The sequence below is a fragment of the Chlorocebus sabaeus genome, chromosome 14 (genome assembly GCF_047675955.1).
Source record: "Chlorocebus sabaeus isolate Y175 chromosome 14, mChlSab1.0.hap1, whole genome shotgun sequence".
Classification (NCBI taxonomy): domain Eukaryota; kingdom Metazoa; phylum Chordata; class Mammalia; order Primates; family Cercopithecidae; genus Chlorocebus; species Chlorocebus sabaeus.
The window spans coordinates 46,573,183-46,595,645 of NC_132917.1; the positions used below are offsets into that span (position 1 = coordinate 46,573,183).

A 22,463-nucleotide genomic window follows, 5' to 3' on the forward strand; every position below is an offset into this window, starting at 1 on the left:
TCAGGTTCAGTTCTGGCAGGATGCTGGGGCCCTTCCGGCAGCACCAATGCCCTGGTTCAGAACCTTTTGCTTGTTGCTCCCCAGGGGTGATTAAGGCCAGGGAGCAGCTGTAAGCCTTCCCAGCAGGGCTAGCTGTGGAGCCAGAAGCAGGGACCCGCCGCATCCACCCACCACAGACTCCAAGCCCTTCCAGGCCTGGCCCCGCTGCTCAGTCCTGCTCAGTCCCACGTGGAGGGAAAACTCCGAATCCTAGAGTGCCCTGAAGTCTCCCAACTGGGGGGCAAGGAGTAGGCAAATTGGTACCCTTTCTACTGGAATACCAGCTTCTTTGTCATGTCCAACAACTCCAGGGATTGTGACCTTTTCGACCAGCATTTTCCTCTAACCTTTCCATCTTCCTCCCAGGAAAGTGAGGACTCAACAATGCAAGTTATGAAACCCTTCTGCTGGAATCAGACCAAAAGGAAGCTCTCTAATAAGAGTCTATTGTGAATGTTGTGCTGTTGTGCCTAGATCTCCACAAGGGCACAGATGACTGGGAATTCACGTCTCTCGCTCCTTTTAAACCCTCAAATCTGAGTCTAGCTGCTGCGATACAGAGACTGTTTCCCTGTGAAGTTTCTAGACTTGCCACTGAATTGACCTGGCCTGTAGAGAGGACATTTCTCTTCCCTTTGGATAGAGAAGGCTATCTTTGAAGCCTCGAAAGACAAAAGAGTGGTTTTTGTCTCCCTTGTTCCCATAAGGAAAAAGATGTCAGGTGAGAGGCCAATCTTGTATCAGCCTCCCAGAGACCACCCCCATAGGAATCTGCCCCTCCTCCCCTCTTAGCTGTAACTAGCTAGATCAGGGTGCGCTCTGACTAAAGGGTAGCCTCTCCCAAGGCCACTGAGTTGTGGCCTGGTGAAAAAGATGATCCTGGCCTCTTAAGATTCCTCCTTCAGGACATAAGTTTGGGAAACTGAGTGGCCGCTGACATTTGAAGTGAGAGCCAAAGCAGGATTTTGGTGCAGAAAGTGGGGAGCAAAGAGAAACAGGTCATCTCCATGATGGTCATGTGCAGGTGAGGGCATCAAGGAGCCAGGAGCAGAGTCAAGAGAATGGAACAGATGCTCAGAGAGCAGGGTCAATGCTCCACAGGTTCCTGGAAAGATGGGAATGTGGCCCTAGCTTGGGATGGCTTTGCCCTCTCAGTCCCAGCTCTCATGAGAGCCACCCAGGCCAAGGCTCCTGTTCTGAGACACCATCTCTTCAACATAGATCCTTGCACAAAACCCCCCTTTTCTGAGCCAGCCCAAGGAGGAGTCTCTGTTTCTGAACCTCTGCTTATCAAGGGCAGGTCTCCTGGCTAGTTGAGAATAATGCTAGAAACCTGCCTTGTCCAATGCAGCAGCCACTAGTTACACATGGCTCTCAAGCACTTATAGCTCAAGCACTGTGACTGGTCCAGACTGAGATGTGCTGTGAGTCTAAAATTCACACTGCACCCTGAAGACTTAAGGCCAAAAAAAGAAGGTAAAATATCTCACTAATATTTTTTCTGTATTGATTATATTAAAATGAGAATATTTTGGATATATCAGTTTAAATAAAGATATTATTAAAGTTAATTTCACCTGTATCTTTTTACATTTTTAATGTGGCCATGAGAAAATTTACAGTTACATATGTGGTTCACATTATTATATTAAATATTTCTATTGGATACCCTGCCTTATACTGAAATATCCCAGAAAGAAGAACTGTAGATATTTTAGCAATCACATTAATTAGTTCCAATACTGAAATTGAAGTCTCAAGGAATTAACACACGTAATCTCCTGCCTCCAGGCATGCTGAGCCTCAACAAGTGCAGCTAAAATGGACCTTCTTCTAAAGCCCCCACTGTACCCCAGGGAAACCCTCTCACCTGCACCCAGCAATCCTCTTCATGCCCTTGCAGTTGCTGTGCTATAGTTGCTGTTAGCCCTAGGTGAGATTATGTATGTAATGTTTACCATTTTGGAGACCCAATGCAGATTTTATTATTAAATAATCTCACATTGAATTTACACAAGATGGAGATTTAAAAAAAGAAACAACCTGGGATGTGTCATAAGATCCAAGGACGCCACCAGGCTCTCAGCCATAGGATGGGGCTCTCTCCGTCTTTTATCTGTGTACCTCTTAAAGCACCTGCTCCATTTTTCTCTCTGCTGACAAGCAGCCTCTGCTTCCCCAGGGTGGGAAATGTGGGGACTGCCCCACATTTGACAGAGTTGACAGCCCACAGCTCCTTTTTCGCAGAGAGACACCAATGCTACTCTAGGTCCCACGTCCAGAGGTCCTGGGAAGGGATTCATGGCCCAACTTGAGAGAACCACTATGGCCAGGAGCCAAGCCACATAAGGATATGACTGTCCCCCTCCCCGCAAAGCTGTGTAGTGAGAGGATGGGATGGTTCCCAGAAAGTAGGAAGCGGACCCTAAACAAAACAGGAAATTTTCATGATATCCATGATTATTAGTGTTTGCTTAATCTGGCTCTTTGGTTAAAAAGAACTGTTCTTCCATCCATGGAGGGCTCCAGATGACACCTCCCACTCCTATATCCTCCTTAGAACTTTGCACACCTGCGTGAAAACTTTCACCTCCTCTCCAACTACTAAAATTTGATAATGAAACAATCTGTGAAATTCAACATGGACCTGAGCCATGCAGTCTGTGGGTGGATCACATGAGCAGCAAGGCAGCCATTTGGAAGAAAGCAGTCACTAAATCACAGACAATGAGAGGAGCCCCACGACAGTGATGCCACAGAGACCTAGCAAAATTGGTCACTTCAGGTGATGATAGGGATGTTTCAGGGAGCCTTATTTAACCTGATTCGTGGCAGCACCTGAGGAAAAATCCTGAGCGGGAATGAGTTCATCCATACCTACTGGCTATTCACGTCCTCCCACAGCCATCTGGCCCTGGCTAAGTCACACTGCTTTGGAGTTCATTTCAAAAGCCCAGTCATATGCATGTTAAAGAGGTTCACGTATCATTGACTCATAGTAAGAAAGCCAGTTTTCTGTGTGATTTTCAAGAGTCTGTCGGTGGGCACACCCAGCTAACCTAAAGTCATTTCTCCCACTACTCCCTATGGACCCTTCCACTGCCACCCGGTCAGCCCAGACACCGTCTTGCTCCTGCACACACGATGTGCAGGTCACCTGAGAGTCTATTTCTGTAGCCTGAAGATGGCCTAAAAAGGTCTAAACCCAGCTCTGTGCGTGACCAGCTATGCCATCCTTGGAAAGTTTCTTTTTCCTTGGATAAAATTCAAGTAATTATCACCACCTGGCAGGGTCGTTATAAAAATCAAAAAAGATTTAAAGCACTTAAGCTGTATCTGGAATACTTTTGTTCTTTAAAAAAAATTCTGAAGCACATATGGCAAATTTTAACATGTTCACTGGTTGAATTTTCTCCATATTTTTCTATGTGCTTGTAATTTTTCACTTTCTTAAAAATGATAAATATTATTTTGGGGAAACAGGGACCAAACTTGCCTCCTACCATAACCAGCTACAAAAATGGACAAATTATATACCACACCTGTGTTCAGGTATTAGACAACAGTCAGCCTAGGACTATGATACATGAGAGAAGACAAATGAATGAGGTGAACCCTCTCATTGCCCCAGGTTTCTGCCTGGGGACAGTTTCTGGGACCATATTGCAGGCAGTAGGATCCTGGGAAGAGCATGGTGGTCTTACTGAGTTGAAGTATCAGAGATCAGAGTTCAGGGAGGCTGAGTCAGCCAGAATTTGTGTAACAAAGTACCTTGAAGAAGGGAGTTATGCTGAGAGAACTTTCAGAATCTGCAGAGGGGTCCCCTTGAACCTGCTGCTGAACACTAAGCTGAACTTGAGTACGGTGAAACTCCATGAGACTAAGTAAAGGACTACTAGGCAGATATAAGCTGAACAATTCCCAGCAGTCACACAGGGCTACAAGATACTTGCATTCAACCAGCCGGCATAGAAAGTCCACACTGAGGTTCAGAGTCATTCAGTTAGAGACCACAAAAGAGTCACACCTTAGCAGAAGTGCTACCAAAGCTGAAAAACAATCCTCAAAAGGGTTAAACTATTCTGCAAGTAACTTAACTGCCTGCCAGAGCAAAGATCAACATTCTTCAAAAGAACATAACAAAATCCAACACAGAACAAAATAAAATCCACAATGTCCAGCATCCAAAAGAATATTACAAGGCATGAAAGGAAGCAAGAAAATGGGACCTATAACCGGGAAGAAAATCAGTAGATAAAAATTAAGAAATGACAGAGATGATGAAATTAGCACACAAAAACTTTAAAACAGCTATTATAAATAAGTTTATGTAGTCAAAGAAAAATGAATATAATGAGAAAGAAATGAAAGATATGAAAAAGAACCAAATGGGACTTCAAGAGATAAAATGAAAATTTCACTGGATGAGACTAACAGTGTATTTGGCACTACAGAAGAAAATAACAGTGAATTTGAGGACGTAGCAATATAAACTTATCTAAACCAAAGAAAAGAAAGAAAGAAAACTTGCGGGGGAGTAGGGAGAGACAGCATAGCCTCAATGACCTGTGGGACAATATGAAGCAGTCTAGTACCCATGAACTTGGAGTGCCACAAAGATAAGAGAGAGGAGGAATAGAAAAAAGCTGGAAAATTTTATAGTGAATTTCCCCCTAAATTTAAGGAGAAATATAAATCTATAGAGCCAAATGTCTTACACCAAGATGTTATTAATATATGACCGAATTTCTGAAAAATGGCTCCAAAGAAAACAGCTTTAAAGCATCCAGAGACAAAAGAAACATTTTACACAAAGGAGAAAAGATAAAACTTAATGCAGACTTCTCATCAGAAACAATGCAATTCAGATGACAATGGAATGCATTTTAAAGTATGGAAAGGAAAAAAGCAAACCCAGAATTCTAAGTCTAGCAAAAATATAATTTAAAATGTTGCCAATAATAATTCTGAATGCCATTATCCTGAATGTCAAAATCCCAAAGATTAAAATCCGGCCTGGCATGGTGGCTCATGCCTATAATCCCAGCACTTTGGGAGGCCAAGTCGGGAAGATCACTTGTGGTCAGGAGCTCAAGACCAGCCTGGCCAACATGGTGAAACCTCATCTCTATTAAAAATACAAAAAAATAATAATAACAATAAGCTGGGCGTGGTGGCATGTGCCACTCCAGCTACTCCAGAGGCTGAGGCAGGATAATCCCTTGAACCCAGGAGGCAGAGGTTGCAGTGAGCTGAAATTGTACCACTGCACTCTAGCCTGGGTGACAGAGTGAGACTTCATCTCAAAAAATAAAAAACAAAAAAATTAAGATTAAAATTCCTAACGTCTAAAATCCTGAAAAATCACAATCCTAAAAAATTAAAATCTCAAACTGAACTGAAATTCTGAAAGCCAAGTTCTGGAGAAGGGATTAGTGCGTCTTCAGTTGTGCACAAGATAGTTGAATCATGTTGGCTGCAGCATGTTAGGCAGAACTATTACCTTGTTATTGTCTTTATTTGGAAATTAAGTTTGGTTTAAGGAGATGCGTGTATGTGCCAAATTGACAAGGGGAACTGTGCACTTAATTTCAGGTGTCAATTCAACTGGATTAAGGAATACCTAGAAACCTGGTGTCAATTCAACTGGATTAAGGAATACCTAGAAACCTGGTAAAGCATGATTTCAGGTGGGTTTGTGACGGTGTTTCCAGAGGAGATTGCTGTGTGAGTCTGAGTGGACTAGGTGGGGAAGATCTGCCCTCATCGTTGGTATGCACCATCCAGTCATCCAGGGATCCAGAGAGAACAGATACAGAAGGTGAATGAGTCTCTCTCTGAGAGCTAGGACAGGCTTTTCTTCTACCACTTTGGACATAAGAGATCCAGACTTGACAGCCTCTAGACTCCAGGCCTTACATCAGCAGCCCCCGCCTGGATCCCAAGGCTTTCAGCCTTGGACTGAGAGTTACACCATTGGCTTCCCTGGCTCTGAGGCCTTCGGACTTGGACTGAACCACACTTCCCATATTCCACAGTCTCCAGTTGGCAGATAGCCTGTCGTAGGACTTCTCAGCCACTATATTTGCATGAGCCAGTTCCCCTAATAAATTCCTCTCATATACCTATATACAAATCCTATTTCTTCTATCTCTCTGGAGAACACTGCCTAATATAGATTTGGTACTGGGGAGGCCAAGTATCATTCCTTCTTACCGTATTCCTTACAGAACAATGGAAAAGAGCTGTGAAATTGTTCCTTACAAAAAAAAAAAAAAAAAGTGAAAAGTTAAAAGTGTACAAGGTTACTTAATGATGAAAGATACAAATTTAAAAGCTAATTTTAGGCCAGGAATGGTGGATCACAGCTGCTATCCTAGGACTTTGGGAGGCTGAGACAGGAGGATCGCCTGAGCCCAGAAGTTTGAGATCAGCCTGGGCAACATGGCAGAGAACCCATCTCTACAAAAAATTTAAAAAATTAGCTGGGCCTGGTGGCATAAGCCTGTAGCCCCAGCTGCTACTTGGGAGGCTGAGGTGGCAGGATCACTTGAACCCAGGAGGTCGAGGCTGCAGTAAGCTGAGATTGTGCCACTGCACCACTCCAGTCCTGGGTGATAGAGTGAGACCCTATCTCCAAAAACAAAAACAAAAACAAAAACAAAAAAAAGCTAATTATGGCCGGATACAGTGGCTCACGCCTGTAATCCCAGCACTTTGGGAGGCCGAGGTGGGCGGATCACCCAAGGTCAGGAGTTTGAGACCAACCTGGCCAACATGGTGAAACCCCGTCTCTACTAAAAATACAAAAAATGAGCCAAGCATGGTGGTGGGCACCTGTAATCCCAGCTATTCCGGAGGCTGAGGCAGGAGAATTGCTTGAACCAAGGAGGTGGCGATTGCAGTGAGCCGAGGTCGCACCACTGCACTCCAGGCTGGGTGACTGAGTGAAACTATGTCTCAGGAAAAAAAAAAAAGTAATTATTTTTGACACCGCAAAAACAGAAAATTGCTTAATTGCAACAGCCAAGCAATAACCAGAATTTCAAAAGGACATCATATACTTACAAAATTTGTACACCACAACCACTCTCCAAATACAGGTTCAATGAGTGTTTCAAAGATCAAAGAATTGAAAATGCAGGCAAAAAATACAAGAAATCTCCCCTGCTAAGTTATTCAATTGTGTGTGATTTCTGCCCCTTCACATATAACACCAATTTGCTATGCTATGTATTTCATCTTCAAATCATTTCCAGTACTAAGTATAAATTGTGTAAAGACTTTTAGTGAGTTCTAATTTGTTTTATGAAATTTTTGCAAATGTAATTCCATAAAGTTGCATTATCACAGCGTTGACTTTGTCGTATAAGCATTGTCCATGGATGTAAAATATTGAAACTTCCTCAGCAAACGAAAAGATGTTCTTTTTGTACATCTGCACTTGAGAAAGATAAAATGTCTCAAAATCTTGGCTCTTTGGGCCACTGCATATACAGTGGTGACCCACCGAGGTTTTTGATTGATTTCATCAAAAGACTTAGGTTGCCCATCATGTTATTTCAAATGACAGCGGTTATAAAGCTGGGCACACACAATTACTGACCATAATGACATGCATGTATACATTTTGCATTTTCACCTATTCCTTTATGAATATGATTCATCTGCTTATAACTATTATATCCATGTGACTATTGTTAGTATACCTGAGTGTTTATGCTTGTAAAAATATGTATGTTGTGATTGCCCATTTTATTGGGTAAAGTATGAAGTGCTCTGTTGTGTCTTTATATGTTTCTCAAGGAAATCTCTCTTTAAAAATGTAAATAAATGTCTTTAAATAATTTTTTGAAATTAGTTTTTCCAAAATTAGATTTTCAGACTTTGATCTTTCAGCGTTATGATTTTTAAGACTTTAGACTTTAGGGATTTTGATCTCTTGGGATTTTAACAGGATTATGGCATTTATGATTATGTCTTTTAAGATTATGGCCCAAACCCACTTTTAAAATGAAGGTGAAATGATGACTTTTTCAGGTAGACAAAAGATGAGAGCACTTGTTCCCAGGACTACCGGACTTAAAAAGGTATGAAAGTTCTTTAGGCAATAGGAAAATGATGTCAAGTGGAAACTTGAATCAATACAAATAACTGGAGAGACTAGGATATGGCAAATACATGGATAAGAAGAAACTACTTTTTTTCCTTTTCCTTTATTTAAAATTAGTTTTTAAAACAATGATTTGAAACAAAAGAAAGTATTGTGATGTTAATAACATGCAGCAGTAAAGTATGTGTATGACAACAATATAAAAATGAAAGATATTTTTGGAAGGTTTTTATATTATATGTGAATTAGTATAATATTATTTGAAGGTAGAGGTGATATATTAATTACGTATATTTTAAACCCTATTGCAACTACTAAAAACAATAAAACAAGGTGATATATTTTGCAAGTCAATAGTGGAGATAAAATAGAATACTAAAAAATGTACAATGAATGCAAAAGAAGACAAAAAGGAATAAAAAGGGAACAAAGAACAGATGGGACAAATAGAAAACAAGTAGCAAGATGGTAGATATATATCTGACTTAATCATTACATTAAATGTAAATTATCTAAACACTATAATTCATAAACGTAGATTGTCAGACTGGATTTAAAAGCAAGACCCTACTATACACTCTTTAAAAAGAAAACCCTAAAATATAAAGATACAGTTAGATTAAAGGAAAGGGATGGGAAAAGATATACCATGCAGTAATACCATGCACAACATTAATTATTTAAAAAGTCAGTGTAACTATGTTAATATCAAAGTACACTTCAGAACAAAGAATATTGTAGGACTGTGGATAAAGAGAAACATTTCATAATGATAAGGGGGTCAATAGATCAAGAACAAAGCAATCCAAAATGTATATGTACCCAATATGAAAACTTTAAAATACATGAAGCAAAAAAATGACAGACCTGAAAGAAGAAAGACACAAATCCACAATAGTAGCTGGAGATCCCAAAATTCCTCTCAGTAACTGATAAAACAAATAATCAGAAAACAAAGATATAGAAGACTTAAACAATACTATCAACTAACTTGACAGAAATGACATATATAGTACACTTCACATGACAATAACGGAAGACACACATTTTCAAGTACACATAGAACATTTACCAAAATAGACTGGATGCTGAGATGGAGAGTAAGTCTCAAAAAACTTACAATAACTTAAATAATCCAAAGTACTAATACTAATATGAATGATCATAGTAATTTGAAATTAAATTATAAATCAGTAACAGAAAGATGTGGAAAATATGCAAATGCTTAGAAATGTAAAAACTCACTTCTAGTAACCCATGGATCAAAGAAGAAATCAAAGGGGATGGAAACATATTTGAACCAAATGAAAATGACCATACAACATGTCAAAGCTTGTGAGATGCAGCCAAGCAGTGTTTGAGGGATATTTATAGCTTTAAATGCTTATATTAGAAAAGAAAATAGCTTTAAAATCAGTGATCTAAAACTTCTAGCTTAAGAGTGTAGAAAAATAAGAGTACATTAAACCTAAAGTAAGTAGAACGAAAGAAACAATAAAGGCAGAAATCGATGAAATGGATTGAAATCAATGAAATGAACAAATAATGGAATAAAATCAATGAAAAAATTGTTTCTTCATATATATCAATAAAAGTAATAAACTTCTAGCTAGACTGATCAAGGAAAGAAAGAGAGAAAATATAGATTACCAGTATCAGGAATTCTATATAAATTAAAAGATCTTATAAACAGAATAATAAGGAAATACTATGAACAATTTTAAATAAATTTGACACTGCAGAGAAAATGAATAAATTTCTTGAAAAACACAAATTACCAACATTGAATCAAGAAGAAATAGAAAATCTAAATAGCCCTACATCTATTAAAAACTGGATTTTTGATTTACAACTTTCCATAAAGAAAAATATAGCCCCTGGTAGCTTCACTGGTGAAATTCTATCCACCATTTAAGGAAGAAATACAAATACTACACAAACTCTTTCAGAAAATATAGGAGGGAATGCTTCTCAATTCATTTTAGGAGTCTAGCATTACCAATACTAAAGCCAGGAAAATATATTATAAGATAATTACCAACCAATATTCCTGACAAACACAGACACAAAAGTTCCTGCAAAACATTAGCATAAAGAACCCAGCAATATATAAAATAAATAATACCTCATGACCAAATGGGACTTATCTAAGGAATGCAGAGTTGATTTAATATTCAGAAATTAATCAAGTAGTTCATCATCTTTACAAAGTAAAAAATAAAAAACAGTTATCTCAGATGCAGAAAACAGATTTGACAAATTTCAACATCATTTATTGTAAAACTCTCAGCAAACTGAAAATAAAAAGGAATCTTCTCAACCTGATAAAGAAAATCTAGGGAAAACCTATAGCTAATATCATCCATAATAGTAAAGACTGAATGCTTTCTTCCCAAGAATAAGAACAAGGCAAGGATATCAATTCTCACTACTCCTATTCAACATTGTACTGGAGGGCTAGTCAGTGTACTGGCTGGCTGTTTCTGTGAAGATTTCTTTTTGGATGAGATTAACATTTAAATTAGTGGACTTTGAGTAAAGTAGATTATACGCTATAATGTGGGTGGGCCTAATACTATCAATTGAAGGCTTTAGTGGAACAAAGACTAACCTCCCCCAAGCAAGAAGGAATTTTGGCAGCAGATGGCCTTTGAACTTGAACTGCAACATTGGCTCTTCTCTGGATCTCCAGTCTACCAGGCTACTCTGCAGATTTTGGACTTGCCAGCCCCCATAATTGCATAAGCCAATTCCGTAAAATAAATCTTTCTAAATAAATATATGTATTCTATTTTTTTTTTTTTTTTTTTTGAGATGGAGTCTCGCTCTGTCGCCCAGGCTGAAGTGCAGTGGCCGGATCTCAGCTCACTGCAAGCTCCGCCTCCTGGGTTCATGCCATTCTCCTGCCTCAGCCTCCTGAATAGCTGGGACTACAGGCGCCCGCCACCTCGCCCGGCTAGTTTTTTTGTAGTTTTAGTAGAGACGGGGTTTCACCGTGTTAGCCAGGATGGTCTCGATCTTCTGACCTTGTGATCTGCCCGTCTCGGCCTCCCAAAGTGCTGGGATTACAGGCTTGAGCCACCGCGCCCGTATTCTATTGTCTAAATGTTGATTTCCCCAAAAAAATCATGTTAGAATTTAATCCTCATTGTAGTAGTATTAAGAGATGTGACTTTTAGGTCGGGAGGGCTCCACCCTCTTGAATGGGATTAGTGACCTTATAGAAGAAGCTATAAGGTCTTATAGAAAAAGTTACCTTATAGAAGAAGCTATGAGAAGCCTGTTTGTCCCTTTCTTTTTTTTTTTTTTTTTTTATTGAGAAGCCTGTTTGTCCCTTTCATCATGTAAGGATGCAGCAAGAAGGCACTGTCTTTGAAGCAGAAAGCAAAGCCCTCACCAGACACTGAATCTTTTGACACCTTGGTCTTGGACTTCCCAGCCTCCAGCAATAAATTTATACTGTTTATATTACCCAGTCTAAGTTATTTTGTTATAGCAGCTAGAAGGGACTAAGACATACACAGATGCTCACACACACAACCTTTTGGTTCTGTTTCTCTAGAGAACTTGGATGAATACAAGCAATAGTGTTTAAAGTGTCAGGCTCGGCACAGTGGCTCACATCTGTAATCTCAGCACTTTGGGAGGCCGAGGTGGGTGGATCACTTGAGCCCAGGAGTTTAAGACCAGCCTGGGCAATATATCAAGACCCCATCTCTAAACAAATACAAAAAATTAGCTGGGCATGGTGGCATGGGCCTGTAGTCCTAGTTGTTCAGGAGGCTGAGGTGGGAGAATCACCTGAGCCCAAGAGGTTGAGGCCACAGTGAGCCATGATCACACCACTGTACTCCAGCCTGGGCAACAGAGTGAGACCCTGTCTCAAAAACAAAAACAGAAAAAAACAGTCAGTTATTCCCAAATTGCTTTACAGATTCAGTGCAATCCCAATCAAAATCCTAGCAGGCTTTTGTATAGAAATTTATAAGATTTCTACAAAATTATTATTTTGTGGAAATTATGCTAAAATTTATTAGAAAATACTAAAGACCTTAAATAGCTAGGAAAAAAAATGAGAAGAAAATACCATTACATAATTTAGATGCCCTGATTTCAAGACTTAATAGTAGTGTTCACTTCAAATCACAAAATTTGTAAGTTTGGAAAGGATAACTTTATTTCTTATAAAGGGTTGCAACCTGAAGACTTGGAGGTGTAGCCTCTGGCAGAGACTGAAAGCAGGTATTTCGAGGGAGGGAGTGTGTTACAGGAGTCTCATGCTTGGTCAATTGGATAGACATACATATTTAACAGGTTACAGCAGGGGCCATGAATATGCATGAGGGAACGTTGCACGCATGCAGAGTAAGCAAACATGTGTTATATATGTCCCGTGTTCACTTTGGGGTGGAGACTTAACATTAAAATGCAGTGAAATTAGGCTGTACACATCAAAAGTTAAAACAAAGGACACACAGGTGCTCCGTATGCAGCCTCCGTGGGCACGCCAGAGCCAGTCTGTGGTCAGCAGTCTCTTATCAGGAAGGAATGCTGGTTGATTGTTCTGTTGAAACTGAAAGAGGAGGGAAGTCTGGCCAAGGTACCAGGTTGTTGAGTGGATCTTCTCTTCTTTGTTTTCCAGGGCTGGTTTCTGTTTAACTCTTAGGGAAAAAGTCTAATAGTGGTTAGCAAGGGAGGGGGTAAATGGGGCGTGACCAACCTCCCATCTCGTCTTGGTCAGAACACTTAGTTTTTAAGGTTCTTGGGGCTCTCTTTGGCCAAAAGGGGTCTGTTTAGTCAGTCAGGGAGCTTTGGATTTCATTTTTGTTTCACAGGAGTAATCACGACTGTTGGTATTGGCATAAGTACAGAAATATAGATCAATAGAACAGAATAGAGTCCAAACATAGACCCACGCTTATTTGGTCAATTGATTTTCAACAAAGTTTCCAAGGCAATTTAATGAGGAAAGGATATTCTTTTCAAGAAGTGGTTCCGGAACTATTAGATATCATATAGAAGAAGACAAACTTTAACCCTTACACCACACCACACAAAAGTTAACTTGAAATGGATTATAGACCTAAATGTAAAAGCTAACACTGTAAAACAGCAAGATGAAAACGCAGGAGAAAACTTCAGTCATCTCTGGATGGATAAAGATTTCTTAGATAGGACACAAAAAACACAAATTACAAAAGGAAAATTGATAAATTTGATTTCATAAAAATTAAAATTTTCTACTCTTTAACACTACTCTTTAAGGAGATAAAAAAGCAACAGACCTGAAGAAAATATTGGTAATACATGTATTTTACAGTGGACTTATATCTAGAACACCTAAAGAACTCTTACTAGTCAATTATTGGAAGGCAAATACCCAATTTTAAAGTGGCCTAATTATTTAAACTAATTTTAATCCAGACACTCATAGAAGATATACAAATGTCGATAAGCACAAGTAAATACTCTACATTATTAATCATCAGGGAAATGCAAATTAAAACCACAACGAACTACGACTACACACTTACTGGAATTGCTAAACTTAAAAAGACTGACAATACAAAGTGTTGACAAGTAGGTGGGGCAACTTGAAGTCTCATACATTGCTATTGGGAATATAAAATGATTAACCAACTTTGGAAAACAATTCATCAGTTTGTTATAAAATTTTTCACTCACCATATGACTCAACAATTCCACCTCTTCATGTTTATCCAGGAGAAATCAAAACATGCCTACACAAAGGCTTGCACACAAAGGTTCATAGAAACTTTATTCATTAAACCCCTAACCTGGAAACAACTCAAATTGTTCACAAATAGGTGGGAGGATAGCCTTACAATGGAATACTATTCAGTATTATAAAGGAACATCTACCGATACATGCAACGACATGGATGAATTTCAAAAATATGCTGAGCCAAAGTTGCCAAACATGAAAGACCACTTGCTGTAGGATTCTATTTATGTGAATTCTGAAAAAAGCAAACCTCATCTACAGTGATGGAAAGTAGATCAGTGATTGGCTGGAGGGAGGGAGCTGGTGACTGATCACAAAAAAAAACATGAGAATGATGGAATTTGAGAATGATGGAAATGTATACAGTTGTCCTTTCATATCCAGCAAAGAGGTTGTTTCTAGGAACCCAGCCAATGCCAAAATTCGGGTCCTCAAGTCCCTTATATAAAATTGTGTGCTATTTGCATATAACCCACCCACATCCTTCTATATACTTGAATCATCTCTAGATTACTAAAATACCTAATACAATGTTAATGCGATGGAAATAGTTGTTATGCTCTATTGTTCTTAAAATTTATATTGTTGTTCATTGCTGTGTGTATATATATATATATATTTTTGTTTTGTTTTGTTTTGTTTTGTTTCCTTTTTGAGACAGTCTTACTCTGTTGCCCAGGCTAGAGTGCAGTGGCACAATCTCAGCTCACTGCAACCTCCACCTCCCAGGTTTAGGTGATTCTCCTGCCTCAGCCTCCCAAGCAGCTGGGATTACAGGCATGATAGTGTTATTTTTTTATTGTGGTTTTTTTGCAAATATTTTCTGTCTGCAGTCGGTTGAATTCATACAAGGGGAGCTGCAGATACAGAATGTTGTCTTGTATGTTGATTGTAATGATGATTACACAGGTATATACACTTACCAAAACTCATTGAACTGTGCACTTCAAATGTATGCTTTTTCTTATATATGTAAATTAATACTAAATATAGTTGATTTAATAAGCGAGATAATATGCACAAACCCCAGCACCATTCATGGTACACAATAGGTGCTTAGTAAATGTTATTTCTCATCTCACCAGCACCACCTCTTTAATTTCTCTCTGTGTTCCTGCTCTTTTCACACACTCTCAACTTAATATGCTTCTCATACCTCGCTGCCTCTCCAAATTCCTCCCATCCTTCAACGTGCAGCTTAAATCCTTCCAGTCTGAATGTTTTCCAGGTTACTCCAGGTCACAGTGCAGAACTCTTAAAGCATCCACCACTTGCTTCTCCAAAATTAAGCATGGTTGTGTGGTGACATGTGTCATTCACAACTCGTTTGATGCATCTGTGTCTTGCTTCACCGTTGCTTTTGAATCCTGCAAGGATGAGTACTACTTTTTCTCCACTGAAACCTCACCACTGGCTGCTACAATACTGCCAGGAGGTGTTTCTCATTGCCTGGGATGGAGCCTCCCATCTTTGCTGGAACCCTGCAGATCTCTTGCCACTGGACAGGGAGTCCCTGGGGGAAAGAGGCTGGTCTGCAAAGATAGTACGGTTGCCTTTGCAGCCTAGCTGTCCTGGTTTGCATCTCAGCCCTTCCTGCTGCCTACCTGTGTGGCCCTGGCCAAGTTACCTAGCGAAACTGATCCTCAGCTTGCTTATCCATTTATTGGGTGGTATTGTTGGAGTGAAATGAGAGAATTGTGTCAGGACCTGGCTGCCATCTGCTGTCACTGAGAGCTGGGTGAATGGGAGCAAGACCAGGTTCGCAGTCTGGCAGGGAGTATGTGAAACTGGTAGGCAGGTAACACCTTGACCTGGGTTTTTTTTGCCAGTTTTAAACTAATTTCCCCTGAGAGGAGAGAAACAGGCTGGGTCTCTGGGCTCTGCATCCCTCACAAAAGCTTGGTGTTTCTTCAGCCCCATCCACACATCTGGTTGTACTTACTGCTCCAAAAATGTATCCATCCTGCTTACCATGTTCACATTTCAGAACATGGGGCAGCCTCAGGGGGAAAAGATCTCAGAAATCCCAAGCATTTAAAAAAAGTAATGACATGCATTTACATACTTCCAGAAGATGAAGGCCCAGGAACATAACTTGCTCTGCAAGCAGCAGGCACCATGAACACAAGGGCTGACCTGCCAGGGTCTCCCTGGGCGAGGAAAACCCCTCCAAAGCAGTGAACAGGACTTCCTGTCTAGGAACCCAGAAAATAAAAGATTCTTTTGTCTTCCTAGGAAATGCTCACTTCCAACCATGAGAGGAATAACAAGGAGAGGTCAAGAGTCGAGACACCTGGCTCTGCCTTTCAACTTCCTGGGTGACCAAAAGCATGTCACTCAGCATCCCTGGGCTCTCTTACCCATCTGTGCATAATTGCTTCTCTCCACTGCAGCTGTGACTCTGTGAACAACTCTGAAATGAGTGAGACACAGATATGTGTCCACGTGTTTGTATTCACGTATCTTCATGATGCCTAGTGCTTGGCATGTAATACATTCTCCACAAATGGTTTCGGGTTTTCTTTCTTTCTTTTTTTTTTTTTGAGACAGAGTCTTGCTCTGTCACCCAAGTATGACCTCTGCTCACTGCAGCCTCCACCTCCAGGGTTCAAGTGATTCTCCTGCCTCAACCTCCTGAGTAGCTGAGATTACAGGTGCATACCACTACGCCTGGCTAATTTTTGTATTTTTGGTAGAGATGGGGTTTCACCATGTTGGCCAGGCTAGTCTCTACCACCATTCTGCTTGTTGGTTTTGCAATGGCTATAGGCATTTCCCCCTTTCTTTTGTCTCTTCTCTCTTCCACCTTCCCACTCCCAGTGTGATGGTGTACCTCCTGGAGTTTCTCACTCAAGGGCCTGTCTCTGAGGATCAGACCAAAGAGAACTGGCTTGTGTTGTAGTAGGAGGTTAGATCCAGGTTACAGCTGAACAAAGGCTGTGAAGCTTTGAGAGAAGTTATGAAAATCGGTGGAGAATCTCTCCACAGAAACTCTGCTGGGGAAAGATACAATAAATGTTTTCCTCAGCGTGGACTAGCTCCTGTGTTGACACATGGGGAGGGGCATGAACTCTATAGGCCCGTGAACAGCTCACAGGCATTGTGATGAGGCCAGCGGGCTCAACTAGAGATGCTCTGTGTGTGACCTGCTCTACACTGACTCACAGGTCTTTGAGGTTAAAGAGCTGCTGAAATGCAGTACTGTTGCCTGAGGACAGAGTGAAAGAAGCAGAGCCCTGCCTGGTGCCCTGAACCAGCCCAATACACGGCTTTGAAAGAGAGAATAGAGAAAGGCCCTCACCAAACCTACTTTTCCATGAGGCCCCGGTGTGTCCTTCAGAAACCTCCTTACAACCTTAGAAGTTTACCTAAGGACACCTTGGACACTTGCCTGGGTTCCAGCACAACTTCAATGGCCAGGTCAGTTGCGGCCAGGCAGGCAGGGCCATCAGCTCTACAACAACCCCTTCTCTCCTTCTGTCCATTTCACTATGGTCTCAGTTTGCAATGGGAGAAGAGTCATCACACTCTCAGCTGAGCCACGTATCCTCCAGGGCTTTCCATCAGGGCTGGAGCCTTTGCCAACCATCCCGCAAGTTCCATATTCAGTAACAAAGCTGGGTCCTTGGACATTGTTATGAGCACCTGCAATGGGGGTAGGTGGAGGTAACGGGGAATGGATGTCATGATTGCGGTTTGAACAGAGAGGAGATAGGAACCTCTGTTCGTGTGTCTTACTTCACTAGCTTTGTCTGTGGCAGTTGGGGATAGGAAGTGCTGATCCATGACTGACAGGCAATATGAAGAGCTGGGTTAAACTGAGCAGAACTGAGCTAAAGTGAGTTGAGTTGAGCTTAGTTGAACCAAGCTGAGCTGAGTTGAGCTGAGATGAGTTGACCTGAGTTGAGCTGAGCTAAGTTGAGCTGACCTGAGCCAAGCTGAGTGAAAATGAGTTGAGTTGAGCTGAGCTGAGCTGAGTTGAGCTGAGCTGAGCTGAGTTGAGCTGAGCCAAGCTAAAATAAGCTGAGCTGAGCTGAATTGAGCTGAGTTGAGCTGAGCTGAGCTGAGCCAAGCTGAGTTGAGCTGAGCCAAATTAAGCTGAGTTGAGCTGAGCTGAACTGAGTTGAATGAAGCTGAGCTGAGTTGGAAAGACAAATCCTACCCTCTTAGAATCCCCGGGGATGAGGCACCCTTTCCAATGCCAGAGATTGTTATTCTCAAAACTGTTTCTGGCACCTGAGAGTCATGCTTTACTTGTGGATGAGACATCCCTGAAGACCACGTCTGGGTCCTCTCTGGTCCTCAGAGGAGCATTCCCACAAGTGTTCCTATAAAGCCCCTCCCTCCGGCCAGCCCCTGGGACGCCTCCTTGTCCTGTGCACCTTCCCACCCCTGCTCCTCATCCCCACGTCTCCTCTCTGCTATCACTCCTCTTCTCCCATGGATGGGAATGACTTCCCAGGGCCTTCTCCATGGGCACTTCAGAAACAACTCTGCTCCAAGAGCATCTGCATTTACCCACCCATATATTATCTCCAATTGCTGTGTCTGTCCCTGGCTCATTTTCCCTGAATAATTGTGAGTATTATGTAGGAGAGTCTTGAAATTCTTTTGTGTCTCCCAGAATACTGAGTTCCGTATATAACAGTATATAATAGGTGCTCATTAAAGACTTACCTCATATCTTATAGTGCACTTTTAATTAATTTATTTATTTGGCTTGGGAAGCCCAAGATCAAATATAGTGTAGTTTTTGTTTTTTTTTTTTTTTTTTAGGTTGTGTTAAAACAGGTATGCACTCAGCTTATATCTTACGATGTGTTACTGAGAAATGTGTTTTTTCTCTGACTCCAGGCTTGAGTGCTCTGAAGTTAATGAAGAGCAGTGAAGTAAGAGTGAGGATATTAGGACCATGCCCCAGCCCTGCCACCAATCTGTGTGTGATCGAACATGAATCATGTAAGCTTTCTCCACATTTCCCTACCTGTGCAGCCGGTCAGCACCTACTCTTACGGTGTTGCAAGTGTACAATGGCCCAAAGTTTTGGATGAGCTTGTTAAATGCTGAATACATGAAGGAGATTATTATTCTAAGGGGCTCATGAAGAATGCGTTCAACAAAGCTGTATTGATGATTTACTCTCTGCATCAGCTCCTGGGACTGCAAGTATAAAAGTGATTCAGACCTTGCCCTTGGAAAGCCAGGGAGAGACTCAAATAGCTAACAACAGGGTAAGTAAGCCTTATAGTGAAGTGCCAGTAACAGAGGGGAAGGAGGCAGGAAAGCGTAGGAGAGGGGGTGCAAAAGGGAGCAGCATTTGAAGAGATCTCAAAGAAGTCACCAGATGTCACCAGAAAGAAGGGGAACAGGCAGTAGCATATTCCTGAGAGCGTGCTGAAGGCTGAAGGCGTGGCAGGGCAGTGAGTGGTGCCTCGTAGCTGCAGCAGAAACGATGAGGGTGATGAGGCTATGTGGAGGTGACCAGAGGCCCAAAGAGATGGCAGCGGTGGCTGTGAGGCTGCAAGCTCTGTTACTCGAGCGGGGTGTCGTGTGGGTTGGGGGAGGTTTTGGAACTCCTTGGGACTCTGGCCAGGTGCAGGCTCTGGCATAGCCTGGAACTACCGGGTGAGCAGGCAGCCCAGGCTCTCTAGGGAGCTCTGTAGGCCATGGGCAGAAGCACAGGGCCTGGTCCTTCCCACTCTAAGGAGCTGCAAAGACAGAGAAGGCCAGGGAGGACCCCGGGGCTTGCAGGTAGGAGGTAGGGAGGAGGCCCAGGACCAGATTCTTCTCCTGCTTCCCAGATAATGTAAAGCTCCCTGTCCTCCCGGACTACACTTGCCTTCCCTCTGCACGTGTTGAGTTCTTCCTGCCTCTCCCTAGCCAGGGCCCAGCTTCCACATCATTCTTCTGCAGGCCCTCCTTCCCCCCAGTCGTCTTTGCTATTCTCCATTCTCTATCACAGTTTGTTCCTTTCAGGACACTTAACACAATTTGTTTGTGTTGGGCTTTCTAGCTCTTCTCTCCCCACAAAAGTGTCAGTTCCATGAGGGTGGGGACTTCATCTCATCCCAAGGCATTGCCAGTGCCTGGCACATGATGTGTGGCATACAGTAGGCACCGAATAACTGAATCAATGGTCTGGCTGTGCAGCATGACTTCAGGAGCATAGCATTTGGACACACAGTATTGTCTCTGGGTTAAAGGAGGGGTCCACATCCCCCTCCGTAGAGACCAAGAGATTGGGGTCTCACTGTTACTCTGCAAGATAAGACATTAAGTGTCAGCTCTCCTCCCCTTCTAGTACAGAGCACTCGATAATCCAGAGTGGATTCAGTCCTAAATCCAGCCTGGTTAAAGGACACCCAGGCTAGGACATATAAGGGTCTCTCAGTGGACCCCAGCCAGCTACAGAATATGGGAAGAATAGGCTTCAATGGGCAAAAGCTGCCGTTTCCTTACTTAGCAATACATGTGTCTTTCTAAATAACAGATTTAAATAAGTAAGGCAAACTGTGAAAATCTGTGGTTAAAAATGTAAGGGGTGGGGTGGGAATAGAGAATCTAGCAGATGGTTGCCGTGCCTCCCTCTGTGACAGGTGGGATAGACTCATCTGCATGAGCACATCTCTAAAGGTCTTCTTTTTCATGGGCACATTTATTGGCACACTGTAGAATGAGCCCTGTACATTCAAACAGCAGAGTCGGCCCAGCCCAGAACAGCTCTGGAAAGGAAGACCTTGGCCTTGGCTGTGCCTCACTTATGACAACAAAGCTGCTTCTCATCAAAAAGAGGAAAAGGAGAGAAAATCAGAAATGCCTGGTCAAAAGTGTAGAGACCTGATGAAGGTGGGGCAGGGAGACCTGAAGCTAGTCCTTGGGGTGGGTGGCTGAGTCACAGCATCCCACACACATGCCACCTCCCACAGCCCCTTGGCCTTCTGCCCATACCTGCTCCCAGCCCATGGCTCACTGTTCACTCTGCTCTCCGATGGCCAGAACCACACGCTGCAGTTGACCCTTGGAAGACCCCACCTGGGCCACTCATTGGTTCGTGTGAAGAGTCTTCTGTCCCCAGCCAGATGGTGCCCTGCTTGGAGGCAGAGGCCAGGTGCTGTCCTCCAGCATCCCCATGGCCAGTCATCAGCTGCCTCTGTCTAAGGCATTTCCACAGGCCAGGTCCTGCCACACTTGGGCACATTTCCCAACATGCTAACAGTTTGGGGACAGGCTCCATGGGTGGAGTCACTTCTTATTAGCATTTCTCCCTCTGTGGTTCCCACTGCCTGTCCTGAGCTGGACCCCTCATCTGTGAGTGCAGAAGCCTGGAAGCCTGAGCTCATCTGCCCGGATGATGGCAGGGCGAGCTCTCCTAGGGACAAACCATGAGCTCAGGGATGCCTGCCATGTATCCCGCTCATCTGGGCAGGCCCTGCTAAACCCTATGTATGCAGAATGGTGTTAAAGCCTTACAACCACTCCAGGAGGTGGTGTCCTCATCACAATCCTCAATCTTCATTTCATTTATAAGAAAACAGAGACATAGAAAGACCTTGGCCAAGGTCACAGAGTTGGTCATGGTGGGCCAGGATTCAAACTCCTCCAGTCCGACTTCATGCTTTCTGCTCTAAACTCCAACTAGGCTGCAGTGGTATTGTACACCGCACCCTGACTTCACCTGTTCCACAATGTCACAGGCACCTGTGTGAAGGCCATAGGACAAGTGCAGGCTCCAGGCAGGAGGCCGCCTCTTGGCGGTGGTACCCTTGGTCAAGTCACTGTTCCCTGCTGAGCCTCTGGGCTCTAAAATGGGGTTTATGATAGAAGCTGCCTCCTTAGGGGATTGGGAGGATTAAATACGCTCATCTGTGTGAGGGCTTGGAGCAGCGCCTGGCACTGGAAGCACTCAGTAACATGCATCTTTGCCACAGTTATTAATAATATGATTATTCCCACGGGAACCTTCCAGGTCTGTCTGTCTGACCTCGTCTCCTCTCCAGGAGGAGGCATCTGTGCATTGACTACCAACATCTCTCTTTTTAACTTATTGCTCCATCTCATTCTTTCACCTTCTCCATTTCTCCTCCCAACCCTGACATGCCATTGAATCTGTTTAATTCAAGCAAATGCTCAGAGCCCCAGATCCCTGAATGCGACAGATTGAGAGGGTGGGGGTGGGGGTGGAGAATGGAGGAGCTTGTGTAATAGGACATAAATAAACTTGCACATGCTCTTCTTTTTAATTGCAGATTCTATCCCATCACGGGGCAATTTTTATTTTGCCTTCTCTTGAATAAGTGGGAAGATGTTTTATTCATGTGCATCTTCCCAGCACGCAGCCCAGTAGGTGCTCAATGTGCGCTGAATGAGTCGGTACATTCGGTTTGGCTCCAGCCAACATGTATGCCAGGCGCTGTTGTAAGCGCCTCACATATGCGAGCTCATTGAATACTCTGGTGCCGTCTTAAAGCCCTGGAGCTGAGCACTCTAAATTCCGGCCAATAAAGGAAATGTGTTTGGTGGCCACCCTCTTGATGGCACACCACTGAATCTCCAGCGTGAGCTGTG

At 42.5% G+C, this 22,463-nt stretch overlaps 1 non-coding gene across 1 annotated transcript in view; it reads left to right on the forward strand.

The window, feature by feature from the left end:
* Nucleotides 1-1,647: 1,647 nt before the first annotated feature.
* The window catches only part of LOC103220335 (uncharacterized), a 77,752-nt gene continuing 56,936 nt past the window's right edge, over nt 1,648-22,463 (forward strand). The window contains exons 1-2 of the transcript XR_005243324.2: nt 1,648-5,729; nt 18,753-19,129. This is a non-coding gene — a transcript (uncharacterized protein). The remainder of the gene's footprint in view (nt 5,730-18,752; nt 19,130-22,463) is intronic.